Source organism: Micromys minutus (assembly GCF_963924665.1).
Source record: "Micromys minutus genome assembly, chromosome: 3".
NCBI lineage: Eukaryota > Metazoa > Chordata > Mammalia > Rodentia > Muridae > Micromys > Micromys minutus.
In genome coordinates, this window is record NC_137972.1 from 11843824 (window position 1) to 11867041 (window position 23218).

At 36.9% G+C, this 23218-nt stretch overlaps 1 protein-coding gene across 3 annotated transcripts in view; it reads right to left on the bottom strand.

Moving 5' to 3' along the window:
* The window catches only part of ATF7IP (activating transcription factor 7 interacting protein), an 80106-nt gene that overhangs the window by 41951 nt on the left and 14937 nt on the right, over positions 1 to 23218 (bottom strand). The window lies entirely within an intron of this gene.

The window sequence follows — 23218 nt, forward strand, 5'->3', positions numbered from 1 at the left end:
TTGTGGCTTTGCTGCTCTCCCTTATATCATGTCTTTGACTTTTTTGATGAAGTTAATTTACATCTGATGAGTTATTTTTCAGTTGCTATGATAAAATACTCTGACAAAAATCACCTTGGGTAGAGGGGGTTTATTTTGATACACAGTTCAAGAGCAGGATCCATTATGAAGGGGAGGTTGAAGTGGCTGGTCACATTACATCCACAGTCACTCCGGCACACTTACTTTTCCCAGTTGTACAGACTCACACCCAGCCCAGGGAATGAGGCCACTCACAGTGGATGGGTCTTTCTACCTAATTAACCTAATCAAGATATACCATCCACAGGCATACCTAGGAGGCCCACCTTTCAGTACTTCTAGACTCTTCACATGAACCTGAGACTAAGTACTGCACCATCATCTTTTTCCTTGTTCAAGTAAAATCAATAATTCTCAATTTAAATTTCACCTTTCATAATATATACACAGAAATCAATCTTTTTCAAGGTGTTTATGTTTATGTGCATGTAAACCAAATATCTATGTGGATTCCATGCATACCAGGAGGTGAGGAAATGGTGAACCCTCTAGAACTAGTGTTCTAGACAATTCTAAGCCACCATGTGGTGCTCTCTGTGAGAGCAGCCAATGCTCTTTCTTAGCTGCAAAGCTACATCTCCAGCTCCTCATCATCACCTTCTTTTTCTGCTAAAGTATTTTCTAATTTTCATGGTTTTTTTCTTCTCTCTATTAATGACTAAGCAGTGTATTTCTTCAGGAGATGATACTAATCACAAGGTAAAGATCATTACCAAAAATTCACATCCAAAACCTAAGCAATGATCATTGTTAAGAAAAGACTGAAGGGTGAGGGGGAAGAGAGAAGAGATTAATTATAGGCAGAATAAAGACATGTAAGCGTGCACCTGTGTGCACGTATACACACTCCCCACCCCACCCTTTCTATTTTGTTGATATACTTACTTCCCAGTATCAAACAAGAATGAGGCTTTATTTTTTTAAAATAAATACACTCTATCAAAGTTAACACCCTCACTAATATAACTTACTACAATAAATAAGCAACGTAAGTTGTCAATAGTGAATGTTTTTCAATAATAATAAGCCTGACCTATTTGTCAGAGACCAATACATCTCTAAGAGCATGGCACGTTGTCAAAGAATGTCCAGCTTATGTTACATTCTCCATTCATTTTCTCGATTTAATTCAATAATTTAAACAGGTCTGAGTGTCTTCTTTTTATTTAAATTAAAGTATTCCTTTAAAAGAGTCTAGATTTAAACTTGGAGATTTTCTTTCCTCATCACTTCCAAGTCCTGTTACCTATAGTTTTCTACATAAACTTTTGGCCTATTTTTTGGTGCAGGAGATAAAACTCGGGATTTCCAATAAATGCCGATCAGTGCTCTGCCAGTGAACTATATCCCAGACAACACAAGCTTAGCACTCACTTTGCTGACTATAATAAATTTATTAAATGTAGTCTGGTTACCATTTAAATATGTTCAAATACCGAAGTACCATTCCTTTAAGCTTTAAAATATCCATTTTCAGATATCTATGCATAACCAAAACCTATAATTATTTATATTAAAATTAACATTTTAAAAACTTAAGCCAGCATGGTGGTACATGCCTTTAATCCTAAGACTTGGGCGAGGGGTCGGGGGGAGCAGCAGAGGCAGGTGAGTCTGAGTTTGAAGCCAGTCTGGTCTATAGATTGAGTTCCAGAACAGCCAGGACTATATGGAAAAATCCTGTCTCAAAAACAACAACAACAAAAACCCTTAACTTTTCATAATACACATGACCAATGAGCTCTGCTGAGAGTTGCAAGCTTAAATCCCCACTTCTCCTGGATGAGGCAGGTTGCCTAACATTTCAATCTTTTAAGGTGTTTAAAGGAAACTGTATCTTAAAGTGTCTTAAGAGGAACTGTATCTACCAATACAGGCTTCCCTGAGAGTTATGAGATGTGACTAATTGATAACATTAATTAACTAATTAAAGATTTAAGCCCAGCAAAGTGACTCTACTAGCAATCCTGGCACATGGGAGGCTGAGGCAGGAGGATCGTTACCGAAGCCAGCCTGAGTTACAGTTAGTTCCTAGCCAAAAAGTGCTATGGTGTAAGACTCTGCCACCACAAAACACGGTCATCCAGAATGACTATGTGCTTCAGCACGGATGTGCATCCCGTGTGTTGTTTAGGCATGACTTTTAGACTCTGAGACAAATTTTCTCTTCAATAACATTGGTGGGGGGGAGTGAGGGAGGGAGAGAGGGAGGGAGGGAGAGAGAGGGGGGGAGGAAGAAGAGTGTGAGAGAGATTAGAAAATCCAGTAAACCAGTGTAAACAAAAATTATTACTAAACTCTCTCTTCTAAATAATACTTAATATAAATAAACATAATTCAAGTCAAGTTGGTTTTTGCAACAAAGTCATTAAATTCAGTAATAACCTAAAGTACAGCCAGAGACAGAGGCAACCACCTGTCATACCCACAAGGGAGCACTCCAACCAGTCAGCAGAGTTTCAAAGGTTCTAAGTCTAACAACAAAACAAAGCAATAAGGAAGTAGCATGAACAAGTTCAAACTAGTTGAGGCATATCTGTGCAAACCAATCAGCAATCTGCTTTGAGAAATCTATTTTGCATAAACAAGGCTCATTAGGAAAATTTTACCATTAGGGAAGGGCGTGTTCCCTGCAAACAAGTCTGCAAGGCTGCATTACCAGAAAGTAATCCAAAAGCTTACTTTAGGTATCACCCTCTGAACTTCAGATGCTGTATTATTCTGTATAAAATAGAAGAATCTGTAAGGCAGCAACGAGGCAGAGCGCTTCCGCAGAATGGCAAGTCATTTTACATAAAAACATTTCTATTTTACAGCAGAAAATGTCTGCCATATCTAGAAGCAGATCACATGATATGATGAATTAAGCTTCTCCTCCAAGTACTTTTTTAATCATATAGCAGTTTAAAAAACAAACTATTTTAAGTCCTTACTTTATATATTCAGATCGAAGAACTCTGGTGAAATATTATCAACATTTTTATATAGAAATTTATACATTAATAACCAGAGAAAAGTGTGTTACCTGAGATGTCTCTATGCCTTGTAATTTTTTTCAATTTTTTTTTGATAAATTCTTTAAAAGGAAAGAGCAGTGAGCCTCTTCTTTAAAGAACTTTTCCTGAGCCCTCTCCCCTGCACCCACTTCTTTCACTTTCTAGCAAGAGATCACAGCCATGAAACAAAGGAAAGCTGTTTTGTCTTAGCTTATAATCTCCCTGCTCAGAAAACTCAAGAATTTAAGTGGCTGTTCAAGAGCTACATACAAACTCAGCCAATCAGTAGCCAGCATTCTATTTCCTGCCCAGCAACAGGAGACAGACAATAAGGTCAGAGAAGCACAGTTAACAAAACACAGATCTGAAATAGTACAATGTGGTTCTTTGTCTGAAACAAATAACCTAGAACACAGATTCCATGTCTTAAATCCATGATATGTTTTAAATATACAGCACACAAAAATAAGTGGGTAAGATTTATATCTTTTATGCTACTTTATCCAGATTGAATCAATGTTCATGTTTCTAAAACATAATTTATCTGAGGAATCAGTTAAACAGGGACAACGCATTAAAATACCATTTCTACATAATGAGTTACAGACTATAAAATCCAAGTATATTTTCTTTTACAAGGTTAATAGGTCTCATATTTGTAAAAAAAAAAAAATTATAAGTAAAATCCATCAAAATATTAAATCCAAATAATTAGGATGATCTCTCAAACCATCTCACCCACCGTTACTAATACAGATTTCTAAACCCAAAATTCAAAAGGGTCCTGGACTATGGACAGGATAACAAAGTGCTGTGTCGTCTACTGTATGGAACTGACTCAGCTTAATTCACAGAGGGAAATCAAAACTTCTGATTCTTCTTGACATTAAGTGGTAACAATATATTTACTACAACAAGCACAATTAATTGGCCTTCACAGTTGGTTTAAAAAAAAAAAAAAAAGACTACATAAGCTCTGCTTCTGACGCAATAAAATGTGAGGATTATAAGGTAATTTAACAGGGATTTTTTTATACTACCAAAAAAAAAAAATCTATGATCAGAGTTGCTTATTTCCCCCAAATTCACAATCTGTATTAGCTTTTCCTAGTCAACACATTTTTAAACTAATCATTTTCCCCCTTCATTACAGGTGAACCTTGCAATTTTTCAAACATACCCAAGAGGGAGCTTGCTGCAGCCATAATTTTAGCTTATATAATCTTCCCATAAGGGAAATAAATCAACAGCTGCTTCAGCGCTTCCTTCAGTCCTGTGAGGGAACTGAAATTCGCTCTCTGATTGGCTCAAAGCCTTAGCTGGCTAAAGCCAATCAGAGAAAAGTATCACAAACCTTACCCAGCAACAAAGGAAGCAGATGAGGGCAAGTGCTCCAACTACAGGCACTGTGAAAGTCAACAGAAACAATTAAAATGGGAACCTATTATAACTACAACCGCAAATGCCTTGTTTCAATAAAAGGTATCTATAGTACTGTTTAGTTTTTGTTTGAGAAGTCCCCCCCCATTTTATTATTTAAACTAGGGTCTGTACAGTTTAATAATTACTAAGATTAAGACACACACAACCACCATGCTAATTTAAATTAATATCTCTAATAAGGAATACATAAAAATACAACTCACACAAAAAACTTGGAATATAAAGCAAAATCTGTAAGTAAACACAGCACGGATTTTTGACAAACACTTTAAATTATGTTCATATTGGGAGAAACATCAGTAATATTTTTCTGAATAAAACAGATGCTGAAAATCCTGGGTTTTTTAGGATTTATTTGTTATTTTATCTATGTGAATGTTTATCACATGTGTGCAAGTGCCATCAGCAGCCAGAGAGGGCATCAAATGCCTTGGAGCCTGAGTTAAGGCTGCTAGTAACTGTTCTTAACCACTGAGCCACCTCTCCAGCCAGTGAAAATGTTCTGCTTAATTTTTTTCCTTAGATGGTTTAACAAAATCAACTCAACAAGCCTGACACTAATAATAGACCCCTGAACGGCATTTTACTCATTACCCATGATCCCTAATCTATTTGCCAGTAAGAGTCTGTTCGGAACCATGATGACCTGACCTTCAGCAACAGCATCTTCATGACCTGAATGTGGCCCTGGAACACAGAGTGGAAGAAGAGAGAATTCTCACAAACTGTCCTCTGAGCTCCAAGGCACACATGAACCCCCAGCCACACACCAAATAAACAGATGGCTAGACAGATGGACAGTGGATGAATGGGTGGATGGAGAAGTAATATAAAACTTGGAAACAAACAAACCCTCATTTCTCAGTTGATGGCTCTAAGTTTTGCATTGCTTAGGAGTTTGCAATATTTATTCATGAAAATGGGGCCATAAAAAATAATCAGTTATACAATAACAACCTTGCTCACTGTTTACTACCATTAATCTGATAATACGATGATGAATCATCACTTTGACCTTATCCCAGTTAGTATATAACAAATCAAAACTTAAATCTCATTCTTTCTTCCAGTCCCAGCCGCTGTGGGAGCCGCCGGTTACCGTGCAGATATGGCCAAGGCCAAGAACCACACTACACACAACCAACCAGTCCCCTCAAATGGCACAGAAATGGCATCAAGAAACCCCCATCACAAAGATACGAATCTCTTAAGGGGGTTGACCCCAAGTTCCTGTGGAACTTGCCCTTTGCCAAGAAGCACAAGAAAGACCTGAAGAAGATGCAAAGGCAGTAAGTAAACACATGTGCACAAAGGGCCCCAGCCGAAAACTCAGCCAATCTGGCTTTCATCACTCACCCCAAGCTTGGGAAGAGGATTCAAAGCTATATGCCCAAGGGTTGTAGGCTCTGCCAACTAAAGCCCAAGGTTCAAACCAAAGCAGAGGCCAAAGCTCCAACTAAGGCCCAGGATCCCAAAGGTGCCCATGTCCCTGTGAAGGCTCCATAGAGAAGGCTCCTGCCAATGTGAAGACAGACTGCGGTGACACACCCAGCTACACACTATTGCAGATGACCAGTGTCCTATTCTGTTTTTACAAATAAACTTGAGACAAGAAAAAAAGTATCTCAAAAACCAAGATGATGTCTTTTTTTATTTAAAATCCATTATTTTTCTGTGACTTTAGCCTGACCTCTTTAATTAGATCTTTTTTTTTTTTTTTTTTTTTTTTTGTTTTTAACATTAAAATTAAAACAAAACAAGAAAAGCCCACCACCAGGGCTGGAAGAGATGGCTTAACACTGGTTGCTCTTCAAGAGGACCAGGTTACAGTTCCCAGCACCCAGCACTACGGTGGCTCAAAATTTGGCATCTCTGGGCCCCAGGCATACATGGGATACACGGTGTGTGTGTGTGTGTGTGTGTGTGTGTGTGTGTGTCTGTGTGTGTCTCTGTGTGTGTGTGTATACAGGCAAACACACATATAAATACAATAAACCTGGAAGAAGAAAAAACTATCAAGAAACTAGATGTTAGTTCATACTTTATTTTAGGGAGTTAAAAAATTCCAGGTGCTTAAGTATTTGCTGTGATTTCTGCTTTTGACAAAGATAGTACATGTAAATATTATCAAAATTTTCTCTAGATAGTAAAAAAAAAAAAAGCCTCTTACTCTTCTTCCTTATTCTAAATAGGACAAGATTCTATAACATGTTTATTTCAAAAGACAATAGCACCATGCATTAAACACTCTATAAACTATCAAAGCATGCAGCACTGATAATTACCATCTAACAATCTTCTACTAATGAAAAATACAATTAATTATTTTTTCCAGGACAACCAGAAAGTCTGAAATGAAACAAATGTTTTCTGAGTCTAGTCAAAACTTAACATGTAAGGAAACCTGACAAGTTTCATGAGATATATTCACTTAATTTCCTGAACTTGCGGCTTCATCACATTTTACCAGTATTCTTAAATATCTTGCTACCATTTCCTATTTCTGCCACTATTTTAAAGGTATAATTTAAAAATAAACATTATTAGATTTTAACACCTACATTTGTATTGTTTAACAAAGCACTTTAGCTTATCTCCTTATAGCTCCAGAAAGATTTTTAGTGTAGGCATACTTTCATTCAGAAAACATCTTAAATGCCAATGCCATGATATGCTTCTAAAACCATTTATAATAAAATGAAAATTAGAGTGTCCTAAATATTATAATAATGAACACACACTATATAGTTCAGACTATGTAATAAATACTGACTAAAGAATAAACCCTACATATATGTGCTGAGACCAATAAATAATTTTTTAAATAAAGTATTTGTTGTTTTAGAAAGCAAAGGTAGTAGTCTAGAACATTCTAACAGTTTCTAAGCTAGCATGCTCACACATTTACATGTAAGTAATAAAATGTACCACTCACACACTGTCTAAGTATCAAAGTATAACACCATTAAAATCAGATCTAACAGAGGCGTTTTCAACCTTATAGAAGTTTGCATGGACGGTGTGATTTTTTTTTTCAAAAACAAAATATCTCTTTAGGAGAAATCTACACTTATTACTAAATGCTGATGAAAACCCTCCTTGAAATGACAAACATACCCCAAAGAAGCCCCTTGCAGCCATCTTAGCAGCTCTTTGACAGAAACAGAAACTGAAATACAATTTGCATAGTCACTGTGGTTGGCTAATGAAAGCAGAGTCATGTAACCAATCAGGAAGTTAGAACTTGGGCAACCATAAGAGGAGAAAATTTAAATCCACCTGGCAACAGTCTAAAAATAGAAACAATATGCAAGCCTAATTCCTAAAACAGATGTGAGCCTAACAGCAAAACTTCCTGGTTGGAAAACCTCATTTCTTGGAGAGATATAGTCTTGCATTTTATAACACCTAACACTAATCTGACACTTTCAATTAGATTCCAATTACAAAAATAACAATAATAATAATAATAATAATAATGTTCCATTAAATAAATGGATCAGTTCCAAGTAACATTCCATTGTCTGTTCTTCTGTGTACGAGTGCACTCACACCCGTGTTTTCCCTTTTCCGGGAGAACAAAGAGGCTGTTGAATCCCAGTTCTAACAAATTCCAGGCTTTCAAGAAAAAGAAAAATCCAAGTATCTGAACAACATAACATTTTTCTACCACTTTTTATTGATTTCAAAAGCCTGTTTGCTGTGTACTAAAATTACAACTTAATAAAGCAGACCTCTAAATAAAGGGTTTCCATATTCATTTTTTAAAACATAAATTAATAATAGCGTGCCTTATTCACACTAGACATCAATTATTTTATCAAAAGTTAATTAGTATCACCGTGGAAAAATTTGTCAAACATAATATATCGGAACATAAAAAATCTGTACAAAATTTCCATTTGTGATATTTTAATTGGTTCCTAGTACAGTGGCAATGTCACAGTTCGCATGTTTAAAATGTCTTCAGTTGCCAGTCTTATCTACAGAGTGAGTTCAAGAACAGCCAGAGCTACACAGAGAAACCCTGTTTCAAAACAAACAAAAAAGAAAAAAAAAAATCTCCAGTTGTTTAGATGTGAGACACATTTCTTCATTCTGAACGTGAAACCTAATGGCTCTTAGCATGCATATGCCTTTTTCTCTATAAATTACAAATTTACTACAGAAAGAATTTTCCTTTCTAAACGTAATGATCTGTAACCTAATAGTAACTATCAAAGAAGGGGTTTGGCTCAAAATTAAGAGGGCTCACCAAGCATGCGCACAAGCCCTAGTGTTGAATCCTCGGCATGGAGGAGGGCGGACACAGAGATAATGAAAATTGTCAGATAGAAAGAAGAGGCAAGCTAAGACCAAAAAAAAAAAAAAAAAAAAAGAGGGGGGAGAAAAGGTAAAGATAAACACTTGAATTTCACTTTAGCACTGAAAAGATGACTTTTTCTTAATGTTCTATTTTTATTTGTTGCAGACCCAGAATATAGCTACATTTACATCTTAATGGAAAGGATTAAAGTAAAATTTTAAATCATGAGCCAATAAACTATTATCACCATCACACAAGAAAGCAATATGAATTAAGCAATGAGCTACAATTAATTAGGTTTATTCCTCACTTGTGATCAAATTTTGCTAATAAGGCACTAGTGATGGGAGGTCTTCTTTGATAAATTTAGATCATTAATATGACTATAGGCCTTAGGAGTTCTATTTTCTTCTACTGTAGTACTGGGTAAACTTATTACTTATATTTGGTCAGTTTTACTTTGAGAAAAACAAGCATTGACCACACCCACAATCAGGAAACTCAAAGCAATTTGTGATCCCAGATCCAGAGGCTCCAGTGGACTATTGTGACAGCAGGCATCCTCCCATGCATACACCCTCACTAACAAACAATTATAAAACAGGTATCTTTAATCATTTAAAAGAATAGACTTCAGGGAATTGGTCTGGTGGCTCTTAAAAAAGACCCAAGTTTGGTTCCCAGCACCTATGACTGTTGGCTCACAACTCCAGCTTCACAGAATCAAAGTCCTCCTCTGGGGGCCAAAGACATTCACAAGCATAAGTGTATGTCGCATGCACATACACCTGCACACACACACACACACACACACACACACACACACACACACATACACACACACAAATAAAAATAATTTTTAAAAAAGATTTTTAATGTTTAACTACAGATATAAACTTATAAAGTCTTTGTCTTCCTGATTTGCTCAAATTTTATAAGCCAGATTTCTAAGACTACATTAAAAAAATTTTTAATCCCTCAAATTTAAATGAGAAGAGTATGCCTTTCTTTCCAATCCCATTTTCAATTGCACTTCTGCTCATAACCCTATTTATAATTCAGTCAGAGACAAAGACTTCACAAGTAGTTGCTAAGCAACAGCAGCATGCTCAGTTTGGGCCTATTGGAGATCTGGCTGTCTGCCACATTAGAGGATTTAACTGAGCCTAGAGCCTCCAGAATTCAACGAAGCAGATAAGGAGGAGATGAGGAGAAAAACGATGAAGAACAGAAAGAGAAGAGGAATAAGAGGAAGAACAATGAGGAGGAATAAAGAGAAGAAAAAAGAAAAAAATCCAAAGACAAGACAGTAAAAACTGTAATAAGACAAGCACTCAGCACCTTATTCAGCTACTTCCAAAACCTGACAATCCTCAGAAGGCTTACAATCCTGAAGTCCCTCTTCTAATGAGCAAACAATGTAGCCTGGGTGAGCAAACAGGAAAGAGCATGCGCAGGACTGCAGTTACATCAGACCTTTAAGGACTGGAAGGAACCAACTACATTCACGAGAAATCTATTTCTATATGCTAAACACACTACTAGAGGATTTTTGCACACTAAACCAAACTATTTTTCTATCTTAAAACTGTAATAACTTAAAATTTAAAAATGTACTAATAACCTAAAACAATGAATTACAAAGCCCAGTTGGCCTTTCTGAATAAAACTCGGATGGAAATGGGTGTTTCAATATTCATTCATTTATACACATTAAAAGTGATAAAAAATAAAACTTTGCAATGTCAAGATCAGTCCTTAAGCAAACAAAGATCATTTCAATCAAAAATCTCCATACTTGAGCCAGTACAGAACAGTATGGTGCTATATCAATACTAGAAACCCTGACCAAAAATCTGAAAAACCTGAAGTTCCATCCAGAACATCAAGAAAAATCTACCTACAAACATTTATGTAAATTTTAAAACTATATGAAATACTGGAACTATGTAAGACAGAAAGAAGACTTATACAGAAAAATACATTACTCTTCCTAGGCAAAGCTTGTCAGAAGAAAATTCTAGCCAAAAATTTACATACATGTTTTTACTATAACAAAAATGTTAAGATTAATATGTGAAAATATAGTGGCTTATAAAAATAGGGAATATTTTAAAAATCGAAAATGTTTCCTCATCAAATATAAAAGCTTATGAAAAAGTAAATTATTGTTTAAAAATAAGAATGCTGTAGAACTGTTCATAATGTAAATTAACAATGAGACAGCTTTCTAACGAAGAGTAGACGGAAATACAGGGTCAAAAGCCTATATATAAAATCATGGAAAATGCAAAGGCATAAAACGAAAATTAAACACAAATTCTGAGCGCTATTTGGAAAACATGAATAGCTACAAATGATTCAGAAAAAAAAATTCAAGTAAGAAACGTTTTCTCATTGGCATTAATGTACAGACATCATGTCGCTCGCTGTCAGAATAATTCATCAGAAGCACTGGTCAGAGCAAACAGACATCAGCCCCGCCCAGGTGCCTGACCTTTCTATCTCAGCTTATGCCAGACTGTTTAAAAACAAGAACATAAACAACACAATACACAACTACGCAATATAAATATAGCAAACAAGATTTTTAAATATCGCTAAGAAAACAGTTTTCAAAAATAATGGAGCATCCAAACTAAAGAACATTAAGCAGAAATTAAAATGTATTATTTTTTAAGGTATGAAAAAATTTCTGAAAAGTACTGTGTCAAAAATACACTGCAGAAGTTAGAAGTAACTCATCAAGCAAGAGACCTGCCTGTGAATGTTTGCACTGACCCTGCCTGGCTGGCTATGTCCTTTCCTTGTACGTACATTCTCTCGTATGATACTGGTCCTATCATAGTGTCTCTGCACAAATTCTCTGATGTCATAAGCAGTCAATAAATATTTTCCCATTTTTATAACATTAGATTGTCAAACACACACAGAAAATTCTGAACACATTTGGTCATCCAAGTGATATTATCCATGTATGGAAGGATAAATGCCAAGCCTGTTAAAAAAGCAGTTCACTTGATAAGAGGGAACATAAACATACATTCACTCAGACCACATATGGCACTTTGCATCTTCATGTGAAAATACACTAAATAATCTATATTTGACCATCTAACCATATTCCACTTACTGTCTTCCCTATGGCTGTAGTTAGGGTGGCGCTACACATGAGCTAAGACAGTAGGCCACCTTTCAAATGACAAATTAATAGGGTATCCACTTCCCCACCTTTATGAACAGAATGTTGAGACTGAGAAGACCACACTTTGTAAAATACTTCCCCACAAGCATGCAGATAAACAGTTGAAATCCTCAGCACGTACACAGAAAGCCAGGCACAGCATGTATCTATAGGCCTATCTGGAGAGGCAGTGAAAGAAGGGTCCCTGGAGCTCACTGGCCAGATTGGGGAGTTTCAGGTTCTATGAGGGACTCTGTCTCAAAAAATAAAGAGTCAAAGAGTACACACTGAATTTCAAGTTAGTAAAAAATAATTTTTTAAAAAATCATCTATAGGTACTCCACCTAAGAGTCATATCTTATAATAAAGCAATATAAAAGCTCTGAAAATGAGGACTCTAACAAAAATACATGCTAGCCAAATGCTGACCCCAAATTAGAGAAGCATATAAATAAATGCTATACCTAACATATTTTTAAAAAATTCAAAGTGAAAAGCAAGTAATGTACCCAAGAGATTCACTCCAAGTGTATACATCTGAAACACTAATGGACTTCATATCACACAAAACAAAACAGGGCTCAGAAGCTCACATACACTTCTTCCTAAAATCTACAGATGCAACTAAAACAAATCATATTAACAACCTAGAATAATATAGAAATATATAGAATCATATACCAAAACAGCCAAAATGTAAAATTCTTATAAATACACCAATAAATATCAATAGTGAGCGCACGTGTGGTAATAAATTTTTCATAAATTCAGTAACAAAAAAGCCCACAAATAAAATCATATATACCAGCAAGCTAAGAGGAAGATCATCTATTAAAACAAAGGAAAGAATGAAACTTGGATTAAGGAGGCAATTTGTAAAAACAAACAAACAAACAAAGAAACTGCAAAGCACTAAGAATATATCCTAAGTAATTCTGCAAAACTAGTCATGTAAAAATTGACAGTCCAGGTCGGTAATGGTTTATTTAATCCTACCACAGAGGCAGAGGCAAGCAGATATCTGAGTTCCAGGCCAGCCAGGGCTAAATAAAGACCTTGTCTAAAAATAAATAAATATTCAGATAGATAGACAGACAGATGAATAAGTAAACAGATGATGGATGGATGGATGGATGGATGGATGGATGGATGGATGGATGGATGGATGGATAAGTAAGTAAATAGGTTGGTGGGTGAGTAGGTGGATAGATGAATGGACAGATGTGTTGGTGGGCTTAATAAAGCATTCTATGTCACAATTTAATGAGGCCAGTTTTTTTTTTAATGGAGTCTTAATTTCACTAATACAAACAAGTTAGCCTGCTTAACTGTACTAACTCCAAAACACTAATACAATCAGGAAGGTATACTGTCAATTCAATACAACAAAAGCAGAAAACATGAAAGAAACTCAAGTACAGCTGTCAAACCATAAAAAGATAAAGGAAAATGTAGCAAGTAAAAGGCAAAGAAAGCAGAAAATAATAGAAATGTGAAAGACACAAACTTAGGAAATCTGCTGTGTTCCAAACATTCAGGTAAATTATAAACCATCAATGGAGTACCAGAAAGAACTGAAGACTTTTAATTTATTACAAACTCAAGATCTGGCTGATAAGATATCTCAGTAGGCAAAAGGCATTCATAATTTGATAACCTGAGTTTAATCCCCAAAACCTATATAGTCCCAGAGGGGAAAATGACTCTTAAAACTTGTCCTCTGACCTATATACAAGCACCATGACATACACACTCTCTCAACAAACAAATGTACAACCAAACTTAAAATCTTCAACAGCATAAAATGACTACAAAAACTAAGTTAAACCACAGAACAGAAATATCAAGTCAAGGAGAAGGGGTACCTACTGTTTCAGGGTAGCAGACTGACTAAGCATTAGAGACAGTCTATTAATACCTGAAAACTAAAAATGAGAATGCCCATCCTAAAAAAAATGCTTTGAACAACATGTTGTATGAAGAATAGTTGTAGAAAATGGAGAATATGTAGTCAAGAAATACAAGTTATCTTAATGACTTCCAGAACACAGGCATGGAACAGATGGAATTGAAGAGATATGACAAAAGCCAACTTTGTATCAAGACCATCAACCTGCCCCATGCCCGACAGTAACAGACTAGAACTGGAACAGCTTCCTCACCTTCTAACCATGTTGCCCATTAAAACGCTGCCACACAACAAGAGGATCCCATCAGGAACCTTAGCAACAACGCCCATACAGGCAGTTCAAACTCCTCCAGTATGCCCTAGCTCATTTCCAAGACTTTATGGTTCTATGGTGTGCTAAACAACTGTATTGCTGTAGAGAAAACAGAACTACAGCTCATACTTTTATCTCCCAACGTGTCCTCAGTGTGGCTTTTTCTTCATTCAGAGTTTCACTCGATGGTCCAAGCTGCCACAGAGCCTGTTCTCTAGGCCAGGCTGGCTTGAAGCCTGTGCACAATCCTCCTGCCTTAACTTCTATCTAGTGTGCTGAGATTACAGGCCTGAACCACTCACTCTCAGATTCCACTATCACAAAGCTTGGACACTTTTACATGCGCTTTTACCTTGTCTTACATATTTCCTCTTAGGTTCATCTACACATAGAATTCTATCTTAATGTGCATGACTCTAAACAGCATTCAATAAATTACTTAGTTTGAGTTCATAACTCTCTCCTTTTCATATAAATACCACTCCACTGGCCATATCAACATTTTCCTAAAATATAATGGCTCAAAATACATGGGAACATTTCCCAATGTTTCAGATGTCTTTGTTCCTCAACATTAACAAAATTATAACCTTCCTTCCATCTAACCTCAAATTTACTCAAAACTGCTTTTTATTATTGTAATCGTAGTAAGACTGAGCTAAAACACAAACAAAAAAACATACATTTCTGTACTTCACAGACTTACACATTTAAAACAGTATTAATGAGCAAAACTGTCAAAAGACAACAGTTAATACATCCACACGCGTGAAACATGGCAATACTCCATCATAGCTGGCTGGCTCTTTACACACATAACCACATAGTAAGAGTGACCAGTTACCTTTCAGAAGCTAAAGAACTGGAAACCACACCTAGTAACACTTACAGGCTGCAGGAAAAGCCTAGTGCTTATCTTCTAGAGGAAGACATGAAGGCGCCTGACCTACTGGAGCATTTTCCTTGGCATCACACTTCATGCCCTAGCCTATGTACACCTATTTCCCAAATACAATTACACCAACTTAAAAACATCTCATCTCTGCATGACATTCATTAATAAACACATGTGCATCTCTTCACATACACCTTTCTATCTTTATAGTAATGATATATACACTCTATTATACATTCATATTTTTATTTCCGTAAGATGTAATATTTCAGTTATACAACAGTACCATTGGTCAACTTATGAAATAAAGTATTAGGTATCATGGAAGTCTTAATGCATAGTAAAATTGTGATAAATTTTAATATTTGGAAATTTATTACAAATGTGGAATGAAAAACTGGATGCTGGTGACTTTGTATAAACAGCTATTGTTTAAGTCAAATGTGAATGCATAAGCAGTCTGATCTACCATGGTGACCTCTGTGCTAAATGTACACTAACCCTTTACAGTGAGTTAAGTAAGGTAGAGAATGTCATTTCTCTTCATACTGGTGTTGATGGAACTGAGGACATGGTGACAGACTGTAATTATAATGGCTGATTCATATGTAATATGAATCGATTATATATGAGTAAATTCACATAAGGCTCATTTCATTTATTAATTAGTTCATTTTACTTCAAATGTGAATTTCACCATGGCATCTCTTTAAAAAATTAAATTCCAAATATGGCTCTCAAAATCTCCTGAATATTAACATTAACAAGTCTACCAAGCCTGTCATTACTATAGCTAAAAAGCAAAAAACAAACAAAAAACACAAACACAAAAACAAAAACAAAAACAAAAAACACCCAAAGGCAGAGAGACAGCCAGAACACCTAGGATGCGATGTCACAGAAAGGGACCTGAATCTCTTACCTGGGGGCAGCGTGATACTGTAAAGAGATTTCCTCTTCTTCATTTAAGCCAGTCAGTGCAAACTTTAAAATCTAATGAGACTTGTAGGTTAGCATTCTAGAGTTTAAATTTATTTGATTCATATTCAGTTTAAACAACTCAGAAATACAATACAGTAGTTGGCCACATGTTGGGATTCCTTTCCTGCTTCACATCTGTTGTGTAGTTTGTGCAGCAAGCATCCCATCAATATCCAACTAACCACAAAGCCAAAGGCTGTCATTCAACGAACTATCAGTGATGCTCACAGGGCAAAGTACCGTTTGCAGTGAAGATGCCTAGAATCCAAATTCTCTGTGCCACTCGCATTCCGGCCTATGGGGTCTGTGGCTACTGCTTGCAGTTGAGTACCTCCCACCTACTGCTAATGGGTCAGTGGGCACAGTCTTAAAACACTCACAGCTGCTCTCAGGCATCCATGGTCACCCACTGTCAGTGTTGGAGGTCTCATTCCTGTGACACTACTGCTGTGATACTGTGACACTGTCTGCTGTCAGCCCAAAGGTTGAGTTCTCCCACGTTCCGAGGAAGTCCATGACACATGTTCTGTGCTGCCACTGCACAGGCAGACTGCAGTGCCAGCTAGCTTTCGCCAGTAACAACAATTCACATACAGCAGCCCACCCTGTCTTTGTTGCTGGGGAGAAACCCTCAGCAGCAGGCACTGGCTGGCTCCAGAAGCCATCTAGCTAGCTTCCACTAGAATTCAATTCCCAGGAATAAAACAAAAGCAACTTCTAACATTTACACAACCGGAACTCAACTCCTGCCACAAAAAATTTAATTTGCCCCCAAAATTTTTAAATCCTTAGCTTACTTGGTCACAGACAAATATATATAAAAAAATTAATACTTTCTAATTGTATAACCACTAAAACCATGTTATAACTCATTAAATAAAGGCTATCTTCACTTTTAATATACAACTATTTTTCAAGTTTTATTAATGAATAACATAAATTTCTGCAAGCAAACTTGCTGCTAGACACATTGCCAATTCACCAAAGATGCACATACTCACGTATCATTATTGTGATGGTCAAATAATTCAACATATTTACTAACACCAATTAATATTACTAAAGTATGTTCTTTCTTCCTACCAAAACAAGGACATATTGAATCACAAATGTCAGTGCCACAATTCCTGTCAAAATTATGTGGCTGATTTATCATTTCACCCAGCCAGATCTTCATGGGTAAGCACCAAGTCACTACCGATGACTGTGAGCTCCTTGGTGTAAACTGTTTCTAGCTACTTTATGATTTACTGATATATAAACTCTACAACTCCATTTACTTGGAACTTACCCCACACTTTAAAAGTACAAATGACCAAACTATAGTCAAATCCACAAACTAGTGCTACATTCAAATTAATAAAATAAAAAGTACTTAAAATGCTAGAAACAACCTGAAAATACATTTTTATTTTTCAATTTTTAATTATTATTTTTTAAAGATTTTTGTTTTATTTATGTGAGTACACCATAGCTGTAGAGGAGTCGGATTATTACAGATGGTTGTGAGGTGACATGTGGTTGCTGGGAACTGAACTCGGGACCTCTGGAAGCTCTCCAGGCCTTTTTTATTATTTTAAATTACCGGTATGTATGTATTTTTGCATATGGGTAGGTCAGTGTAAATGCTAGTTGTACACAGAGGCCTGACATGTCAGATCTCTCTGGAACTGGAGTGAAGGGACATGTGAGTCACCTGAAGTGGATGCCAGGAACTGCAAGAGCAACAAGCACTCCTAAGTTATGGAGTCATCTGTAACCACAGTCTCTAGTTTTATTCTTATTTTAATGTGCTTAAGTTACCCTTTATATAATCATGAGAATCTATGAATGAAGTATTGTTGGGGCTGGAGAGATGGCTCAGTGGTTAAGAGCACTGACTGTTCTTCCAGAGGTCCTGAGTTCAATCCCAGCAACCACATGGTGGCTCACAACCATCTACAGTGTGATCTGATGTTCTTTTCTGGTGTGTCTCAAGACAGCAACCGTGTACTAATACATAAAATAAATAAAGCCTTTTCAGAGTGTTGTTGTATAAACAGTAAATGGAAATATTCTGCTATGCAGACCATTATAAATGTTACCTGTTAGAGACATAACTGAAAGGACATGATAAATTCTTCTGAAACAAACACACTGTCCTCTCAAGATCTGTCACCCTGCCCACTCCACCCCAACAGACAAAATGAAAGCAATATGCAATGCAACTTCAGAATCAACCATACACTTAATATTGGGGAGAGGGGGACACACAGCTCTGAACACCAGCTTCTTAAATACCTTGTTCATCACAAAGCCTCAAGAACTAAAGAGAGCTTAGAAGGCTTTACAGTGTCTGAGTCACTGTTCTACTGCTGTGAAGACAGACACCATGACCAAATCAATGAATAAGACAAAGCATCTAGGGGACTTGCCTAAAGTTCCAGAGGTTTAATTCATTCTCACCACGGTGGGAAGAATAGCAGCAGACATGGCAGGCACGGTGCTGGAGAAATAGTGGAGAGCTACAGAGACAGAGTTTCCATGAGCTTTTGAATCCTCAAAGCCCACTCTCCTCTTGACACACTTCCTCCAACAATGCCACACATACAAACAGAGCTACTCCGTGGTGACTAAGCATTCAAATACTTGAACCCATGGCCATTCTTCAGTTCACCACATTCCAGGCCTTTGCCCCGACAGACTTCTAGCCATATCATAATGCAAAATTGCATTCAATCCAACTTCAAAAATCACCTTAAGTCTGTCACAGTCCCAATACTGGTTAAATAAATGTCAAGTCTCTAAGACTGATGGCACTCTCTTAACCTCAACTCCTGTAAAATCAAAATCAGAAAGCAGATCACATACTTCCAACATAATGGCACAGAATATATACATTATCATTCCAAAGAGAGGAAAGAGAATATAACAAGGAAATATTGGAACAAATCATGACCAAAAACTAGCAGGGCAAACTCCAAATTCTGTTTCCAACTCCTTTCAATGCTGCTGACTCTGCAGCATTCCTTAGCAGGTGTGCTGACTGGCATCTCCAGCATCTTTGGATCTCCAACAATCCACACTTTACCTTCACACCTTCATGTAATGTCCTCTCTAGGCCTCCATACAAGGACACCCTTCACAGATGCCCAACTTCAGATTTCCTCAGCAGCACAGGTAGATTCTGAAACCCTTTCTTGTATCATTAACTCTAATGCCAGAACCATGTGGTGAAGCTGCCAAAAAGTTCTGCTGCTTGTTGGGGCTGGAACTTGGCAATTCTTGTTCAATAACATTTACACCAGCTTTCTGACTTCATCACTGAAGCTTTTCTTAAACTCCTTTTGAAAAGCTGGGAAGCGAGCTGGGCAGGATGCTAGCCTGAGGCCACCACTCCCTTTACTCCACTTAGCAACAGGTTTTTCTTTAAACTTATCTCCTTGAGCATAAGACTTAGTCCCATCACGGTGTTCCTTTTTCTCCACAGACTGTGTATGTATTTCTCTCTGTCCGGCTTGTTCCTTCACATTATACATAGATCTGTATATAAGGAGCCGTTACTAATCACACAACAGTCACTAATACTAGGCTGTCTTGAAATCTCCTCTTCAAAGGCCAATAAGCCAAAATTCTTCATCCTCAGGTTTTCCAGAAAAGGGCAGGAAGCAGCCACATTCTTTGCTAAAATATCACAAGGATGGTCTCTAGACCACTTACTAATGTTCTCCTCTTAAATCTGTTGTGTTTGTGTGTGTGTGAGGAAGAGAGAGAGAGAGAGAGAGAGTGTGTCTTCTTCCATGCAGTGGCTCATTAAGCCCCACTTAAAGCATTCAAGTACTTTCTTAAGCCAAAGTCCCAAAGTCTTCCATATTTCTTCAACAAGCAGCATGGTCAGGCCTGTCACAGCAGCCCCCCCCCCCCACACACACACACACACTCTCCATACCAACTTCTGTATTAGTCATTTTTCTATTGCTGTGAAGAGATCATTGACCAAAGCAATTCTTATAAAACAAAGCATTTAACTAGGGGCTTGCTTACAGTTTCAGAGGTGACATGTGGGAAGTATAGCATTAGGCATGGCAGTATTTTATCAAAACATATTTAACTTAGAAAAGTTCCTTAATTCATTATGTGTTGTTCAGTTTTGGCAGAGATTTTTGAGAAAGTGTTCCTTTACTTACATATCCACCAAGCTGTACTTCCGGAATGCAATTTAATTTGTTCTTCATCCACATCACCATCAAGACTGCTTGACAGCCAGTAATGTTTTTAAGACAGTGATACCAGTAACAGAAGAAACTCTCACAGTCCCTTTATACACTTCTAATGTGTAATCTCACTTTGAATCTTAGGCTGATGTTACTAAATCTATTAGGCCCTATAGTACTCTACCATTTAAAAACAAACAAACAAACAAACAAAAACCAAGATTGGATATCACTGGCTGCTCTCTGAGGACCCAGATTCAATTTCTAGCACCCACATGGAAGCTGACGACTATCTTTAACTACAGATTCAAGGGATCCAATGTTCATTTCTGACCTTTGTGGGCACTGCACGCATACGATATATAAACACAGACAAAACACCTATACATATAAAATAAAAACAAACCTCAAAATAGTTTCAATTAAAAAAAATGCTACCGGGCTGGAGAGATGGCTCAGTGGTTAAGGGCACTGACTGCTCTTCCAGAGGTCCTGAGTTCAATTCCCAGAGACCACATGGTGGCTCACAAAGGTCTGTAATGAGATCTGATGCCCTCTTATGGTGTGTCTGAAGACAGTGACAGTGCGCTTACATATAAGAGGAAGGGGAGGAGAGGGAGGGGAGGAGAGGGAGAAAGAAATGCTACCTAAGGTACCAAATCTTCTAGAGAATATACTTAGTTTACATGTTGGCTCTTCGTTAGGTTAGTTAGGTATAGTAAACTAGATTTTGTGTTTATTTTCTTCCTGGTTAGAAACTGTATTTTAGATATTTAAGGCCATCAACACTCCCACTAATTGAGTACAAAAGGGATTCTAGTGGAACTAGCTGACAGAAGTGTCAGCGTGAAGATGACAGACGGACGGACATAGACATGGTTTGTACAGATGACTGGGCAGAAAATGAGGCCTACTGCTGCCCCATCCGTATCCAGCAGCTTTCAAGAGGCAAGAGATGTGGATTTTTAGTCAAACCTGACGTTAGACATTAACTAGAAAAATGGGCAGTGGTTAAAGGATAAAAATAAGTCTAGCAGCTGCCAGTTTGTGGCTACTGAACTGTTTTTAAGGTCCTCATTTGCACCAAGCATAGGAAACCCTTGGCCCTGAATTCAAGTCATCTCTTGGAGAAGGTTTTTTTTTTTTTTTTTTTTTTTTTGAACAATGTATTTTGAAGACTCAGCCAGACTACAGCTGAGTATTTATGCTACCCTTCCAATTCTGTAACAACAACATTCAGGATTCACTTATGAATATACTTCATCATGAATTATATGAGAAACTCCCTATCCTTTTCCATGACACTCTGATCTAGTCACACATGACAAGGGATGTGACATGGGGGGTGGGGAATAGGCTAAGGAGACAGGAAGCCAATCAGTGTCAGAAAAGGGGATTTGTGTACATCAATGGACTTTCCCCCATCCCAACATTTACTTTTAAGACTTGTGCTATTTTTTTAAATAGTTTATGAGATGGGGTAGACAACAGAGGAGAAAAAGAAGAATGGACAATATATGGCCTCGAGACATCAGTTCCCAGAATACAGAGCATGCCCTCAATTATCCAGCATAAAGCCTGACCTGTACTTCACAGAAAATGAGATCTACCACCAGTAAAAACTAACTCGAGGTCTGTTTTATGCTTAGAAGCTGAAAAAAAAAAAAGGGAAATGGCAATGAAAAAATTTAACATAGCCTAAAGTTTAGGATTAGTAACCAGAGTTTAGAATTTTCTAATGCATAACTGACAACCTTATAAAGTATGAGAGTAAATTGTATACTTAGCAACAGAAGGCAAAAAAAAAATGTAAACTGTTCAATTATTTCAACCTTATCAGTGGTTTTCCTCCACATTAAAAACCAGAGCTGTCTTATGTCACTTCATCAAATGCACTCCCCTTCCCCATCCTACCAGGATCCCAACCGCTCACACAGAAGGACAGTAACAGAGACAGGAACCAGTCCCTGCTCCTGCCACACGGCTGAGCACAAGCTTACAGAAAGCACAGCACACTCCCAGATGATCACCTTGCTGTTTGTGTTGTGTGGGCAAATGCACATGCGTGGACGATTTATATAAACTATCATTCAAATCATTAATAATTCAGTGTTACTTGAGTTTAAATTACAAAAATACTAATTATTTTATTTAAAAATTATGAGTAAGGACAAGTATAATTAAAGTTCATGACAAGGCAGCAGTATTAAACCATTAAGTAACAGCTCTAATGTTCCAATGTAGGCCTTCGAGAAAAATCAAAGAAGAGATAAAAGTAGATGCATTTTAGGAGAATTTCAAACAATGCCTTAGAGGCTGAGTTCTACAAATAAGTAAACCAGATGTGGACACTGACATAAAATTCTAAAGGTCATATGTGATCTCATTTCAAAGTTCTGCTAAATACAGTACCTTATTTATTAAATACAATTATGACAAGTAAATTGTATGAATTCATACTATACAATAAGTACAAAATAAAACTTCATGTATAGTTTTTTATTATGTTGGGAGACTAATTTACTTTTCTTTCTATTTCTTTCCTTCTCTCCCTCCCTTCCTTGGGTCACAAGCTCATGATTCAAATTTATACAGGCACACGTAATTATAAATTTAATTTGCAGGAAAAAATGGGGGGGGGGCAACAAATTAATTTACTGTTTTAGAAGTTGTTTTAGAGCCAGATATGGTAGTGCTTGCCTCTAATTCTGGTAGGCTGAAGCAGGAAGATTACAAGTTCAAGGCCAGCCAAGGCCACAGAAAAAAATGTTCAAAGGCCAGATTATTTATGCTATACAAGACACTGTTTTTAGAAAATAAAAATAAAAACAGAGGGGAAAAACGAAAATCAGGAGTATAGAAGGTTACAAAAATAAAAATTCCTCTATCTGTTCTCAATTGTATTAGTCAAAAACTT